General features: G+C 36.3%; 1 pseudogene; it reads right to left on the bottom strand.

The window, feature by feature from the left end:
* Positions 1-367: 367 nt before the first annotated feature.
* The window catches only part of LOC107568782 (patatin-like phospholipase domain-containing protein 4), a 9,204-nt pseudogene continuing 3,571 nt past the window's right edge, over positions 368-6,000 (bottom strand).

A 6,000-nucleotide genomic window follows, 5' to 3' on the forward strand; every position in this document is an offset into this window, starting at 1 on the left:
GTGAGTTGTTGTTCTTGGATCTGACTGAGATTTAAAGGCCATTATAAAGAGATTTCAACAAAAAGAGTTTCAGAAATATTTATTTAGTCATTTGGAAGGAACACTGTGTATTGTAAGTGCCCTGAGAACAGGAGTTATTTTAAAGATGTGCTGTAGAAAATGATCATTCAGTCTCCCAAAATACATGATGCATTTTACTGATGCATTAATCTGGAGAATGAGAGTAGACACTGAATCAAAGTATGATTATTACACTAAACACAGCAAATATTGCACGCCACAGAGAAACTGCTATGAGGAAAGTGGTGTCAATATGCCACATTTTAGACATTCAAGGTGTTGAAACTGCTTAAAATGAAAAAATCAGCTACTGCATCCATCTTTCTTTCTTTAAAAAGTAAACAGCATCCTGGTATCCATGCTGTTCCAGTGCTTTGAGTCTGGGTAATGAGGGAGGAAACAGAGCCTGGTTCAGCTTTATGATGTTGTCTTTTGAGAACTGAGGGTGGAAAATGGTTGAAATTTCAAAACATGTCAGGTTATGACATAACCAGTTTGGAAGGAGATATATATTTTAAATACTTAAATGGTTTAGATTTTAGCAATGAACAATTGTTTAGATTTTAGCAATAAACAAGGACAGCTTGTTATACTAAAAACTTACCACAACGCTCATGTTGGCCAGTCTGAGGTGAAGTTTACTTATGCCTTTATGAGCTGGGGAAATATCCTGAGGGCCACTAAATGGTGACATGGTGATTGTGCGTCCCACAGGAAGAATAGGAAGACTGTCGGTGAATCCCCCATCTATCCATTTCTGAGGAAATGTATATATTTTTTAACTGCATATACACTGCCATTCAAAAGTTTGGGGTCAATAAGATTTTTTGAATTTTTAAATGTCTCTTATGCTCTCCAAGACTGCATTTAATTGATTGAAAACACAATAAAAACAGTAATATTGAGAAATATCATTGCAATTTAAAATAATCAATTTCTATTTTACTATATTGTAAAATGTCATTTATTTCTGTGATGGCAAAGCTGAATTTTCAGCTACCATCACTCCAGTTTTCAGTGTCACATGATCCTTCATGAATCAGTCTAATGCTGATCTGATGCTCAAGAAACATTTCTTATAATTATCAATGTTGAAAACAGTTGTGCTGCTTCATATATTTTTGATAAATCGACATTTCAAAAGAACAGCATTTATCTGAAATATAATTTTTTTGTAACATTATTCAGTGTTTTTACTGTCACTTTATCAATTTAATGAATCTTTAGTAGTTAATATATTTCAGTGACCTTCAACCTCAAGGAAGGATAAGGATGTGCACTTGTGTATGTGATATCAGAAAGGCTGCCTCATTGACATTCCCAGAATTTCCTGTGTAAGACTTCACTTTTTTAAAAAAGTACAGTTTCTTTCTTATTAGTAATCAGTTATGTACATTTAGGTATTACATCTAATGTTACTAAATTGAAGGTCCCATATTTTACACCTTTCTGGAGTTTTATTTTAGGTTTTGATGTCCTTAAATTAAGAATATATATTTCCGGTATAAGTACCGGAAACCATCTCAATATATTTTTACAGCTCCTTTCTCAGGAGCTCTACTGAGAACAGATTGATTTTGGCCTGTCTAATTAATATTCATGAGCCTCTCTTCTGATTGGCCTGTTGTTTTCTGAGTGACGCATGGCCAGGCCAACCACAGGTAACTAGGGTGAGCCTTATTCTGAATGATGGTCCAAATGCAGGAAAACAAATAAGTTCAATCATGAGATTTCTTAAAAATTGTGGAATAATGAACAGAATTTAAGATTTAGGTGAGAAATGGTACATTCTCTTCACACTCCTTCACAGTAGGTGGCGGTATGCACCTATGAAGTTGGTTCGCAACCCGCCATAAAACCAAAAGAAGAAGAACTAGGGTGAGCCCATTCAAAGCAGCGCAGATTCGGCTACATAAGGGCCTTGAAATATCATCTTGTTGTGATGTTGGGTGCCAGAATCGACGTAATACATCCTCAAATTAGAAATTTGATCGCATATCTGCTGCCACTGCCAGACAAAAAAAAACGAGCAGACTGGACAGAAACGATCATCAAAAATGCTCGCGTTTGCAGCGCACACTTCTTATCAGAAAAGGTTAAATCAAGTATTGTCTTTTGTTGTTATGGGCGCGTCTACAGATTTCATGCCATATGCATCTCACGATTATGTCGTGTATGAAATAATGTCTGTGCATGTGTATAAAACAACAAACTGACAATTTATATGTAATCATTTGTAATTGTATATACATTGTTGTGATTAATTGTGGTTGGAACAATAATGTTAATGAGCTTCATTTGACGGTCAAGAATATAAAAATGAACAAAATGCTGTCAATCTACAATTCTCCACCGTATTTACGATGCTGTGCGCAAGTTCAGCTAACTCAAAAACTTGCGTACACGAGCTGAGACCAGACGTGAGATTTGATCGTAGCCACCGCTCACGTCCATATTGATAAATTCCAAATTTTGCGTTAAAACGACCGTACGCTCAATTTTCTGTCGTACGTTCGTTTCGTAAATGAGGCCCAGTGAGTTTGTCTTTACTATACACGTTAGATGTGATCCACCTCATAGTAACAATCCTGTCAGATCGTCCATCCTTTGAGTAAGAGTGTAACATTACAGGTCGGCCGATCTTGTTTCGTGGTTAAAGTTAACCTTTTCGACATTTTTCCCTGTTGTCGTTGCTCAGCAATAGCATGGACATTATGTTGTCTGGGGGTTTGGCAAAAGGAGAGTGGGACTGTGGGCGGTACTTGGGGTGGTGACTGTGTAGTTCTGACGTCAACTTTTTACGGAAGTCACAACAGTTCATGAAAAATCACAGCTACTTTATGCAGGCTGTGTGAATTTTACTGTGGACTGTTTTGAAACTTATATGGTAGTTATATATGGTAGTTACATAGCACCTAGACCTCAGTTATCATGAAAAAAGACAGGAAATTTCAGTTTTGACAATATGGGACCTTTAAAGTTTATTGTATTATTTTAATGCCGTGTGTTACCATAATGGTGTTTAGTATTTGTATGAGCGAAACTGTGCACCTTATATATTTCTATTTACTTTCGCTCTTTGATCCATCATATGACTTTCTCATCACCCCATGTATTTGGTGGTTATCAGTGTAAAGGTACAAAACAGATATTAATACTTCAATAGGTTAGTATATTAATTTTCTAACAGTTTACTGTAAATTTAAGTAAAATTTGTAAAGTTCTGGCAACCACAGCTGCCACTTTTCTTTTTTCTTCCTTCTTACATTTTTTTTAACAAAATGTCAGTGGCTTACATTAGTGGACAGAACTCTTTCGAAATACATGATTTTTGAAAAAAAAAGACAAATTATTAATAAAAAATAAATAAATAAATAAATAAATAACAAACAAACCTTTTTGATTTAATAATTCATGCAACATAGATTTAAATATATTCAACACATTTTAAAGCTTTAAAGCATTTGTACTAAATTAGTATGTTAAATCGAGAGCATTACAAAACATCTCTGTGAGCCACTCCAAAGATATGTATTTCTTTCTGGATTCTACAAGTCTTTATCATGTTAAAAGAATAGAACAACTTGATATTTTCCCACGACTACATGCTTGATCTTCACCAAACTGCTTTGGCTGAAAATACCACAGCATTTGGCTGCTAATAGTTTTATCAGACCTCTGTCAGTAGAGAGAACAAGCAGAACCAGAGAGTTGGTCTGCTCATTCATCTAAATAAATTCAAACAGTCCAAATCTAAACAGCAGTTCTCAGCAGAGACATATAAAGTGCTGGAGCTGCCAAGAGAGTTGGTCACAAGACATCATTACCTGCCCTTGGAACTCCACTGGCTTCCCTCCAGCATAGACAGGCACAAAGCAGCTGGCCAAGAGCACCTTTAAAAACAATACAGTCATAATACATCAGGAGAATGGACAGACAGAAGACTAGTAGGTTATTAGAGTCCATAACTTATAAGAGTGCCTGTAATAAAAATAAAAAAGTCTTTAGTTTCACACACGTGGAAACTTATGGTGCAAACATTGCCATACAAATTAAAAACACATTGTCCTTACACCTTGAATACAAGTGTGTACTGCCAAAAAAAGTTTTATATACACTACTGTCCAAAATCATGAGGTCGGTAAGATTTTTCAATGTCTCTTATGCTCATCAAGTCTGCATTTATTTGATAGAAAATAAAGTAAAAACAGTAATATTGTGAAATATTATTACAATGTGAAATTAGTGCTAAAATAAATAATATATATTGTATAATAATTTAATGCATTAAAATTTACTTTATTCCTTTGATGCAAAGCGGAAGTTTCAGCAGCCATTACTCCAGTCTTCAGTGTCGCATGATCCATCAGAAACCAGTCTAATATGCTGATTTGCTGCTCAAGAAACATTTCTGATTATCAATGTTAAAAACAGTTGTGCTGCTTCATTTGCCCATAAAGATGGAAAAAGAAGCCAAAAATGCAGTTTGTATCATTATGTTAGATGGACTACTAAAGCACCAGTGCAATTTGTTATTTATTTCAGATGGGAATTAATTAATGAACTCAGCAGCAATTTTCCACAGCAATAACTCGGTCCAGTGACAGCACTTATGATGTGTTTAATTGAATAGGCAAGTTCCCTTTGGGTTGTGGTCATTGCTCTGCTAGTTGAAAGATAAATCATTGTCCATTGACCCCATGCTTGAATACTTTAATGAGTTCTTCCCTTGAGGTGAAGCTGGACACCATGCTGTTCTTTGAGTGTGTTATTGAAACATGGATCTCTGGCTTACTGGTGGGCATTGGGCGGGAGAATCTCTTCGATACCCTCCCTAGAGGAAAACCAAAGGACAGATGCTCATTTGTTGTGTTTGCATAATTAACAACCTCAGTGAAAACCATTTTTCCCTCAACATCATCTCGTAATTACACAATCTGTTGGCCGAACCACATAACCACGGTAAATCAGGAGAAATAAGGAAAGAAAAATCCACTCAATGTTTCATTCCAAGGATATTTCATCAAAATGGATGAAGTCTGATATTCACTCCAAGTAGTGTGTCAAGATTATCAGAAGCCTTCAGGGGTTTGTGCACATCAGATATTATTTCCTTCAACAGAAAGAGAAAAAAGTCTACCATTTCATATCATGCCAACAGTATCTCTGATTTCACAAGTAGCACTGAGGAGGTGACACATTATAGCATCAGAATGGCACTATCTTCAGATCATTCAAACCTTATTCTAATGGAGCCAGAGACAGTTCTTTCCTATAGATTTCAACAGCTGTGTATGGCTGAATATGAAAAAAAAAAAAATTATTATCAAAGAAAAAAAAAAAGTCAAACAAACATGTTCTGGAAAGCTTGCATGAAATTACTTCAAGGTCAAGGTGTTTCCTCAGTTCTGTGTGCATATCACATCAATTTACACTTCCATACACAAACACATTCTTTCTTTAAAGAGCACTTTCAGCTTATTGGAAAGAATGCTTAATACTCATGGAGGCCAGAAAAACAAAAACTTGCCTAATCATCTCTCTTACAAAAATTACTCCAAAGAAAATTATCAATGGAGTTTGTGCTTGACTGCACAGATTTGTTATAGAGATACTTTATTGCTAATTGAACATCTCGGTTACGGATGTAACCCTCGTTCCCTGAAGGAGGGAACGGAGACGTCATGTTGGTAATGACCGACGAATTGGGATCTCGCTTAGAGAGACCAATCTACTTTGAGTGTAAACTAAACAAGCCAATGCACATTGGCATGCGATGATTGCATCCAGCTGCCACTGATCGCAGCGTGAGTATAACTAGGCAGCAGGTGCAACGCATATTCAGCTTTTTGCTGAGGAGCCAAGCCGGTGACCCGGGCCGATCAGCGGTGGAACAACAGCTGCGGCGACGGGCCGTGACTTCTCCGTTCCGGAGGGTTA

This window comes from Sinocyclocheilus grahami, unplaced genomic scaffold, assembly GCF_001515645.1.
Source record: "Sinocyclocheilus grahami isolate Dianchi unplaced genomic scaffold, SAMN03320097.WGS_v1.1 scaffold1280.1, whole genome shotgun sequence".
Classification (NCBI taxonomy): Eukaryota; Metazoa; Chordata; class Actinopteri; order Cypriniformes; family Cyprinidae; genus Sinocyclocheilus; species Sinocyclocheilus grahami.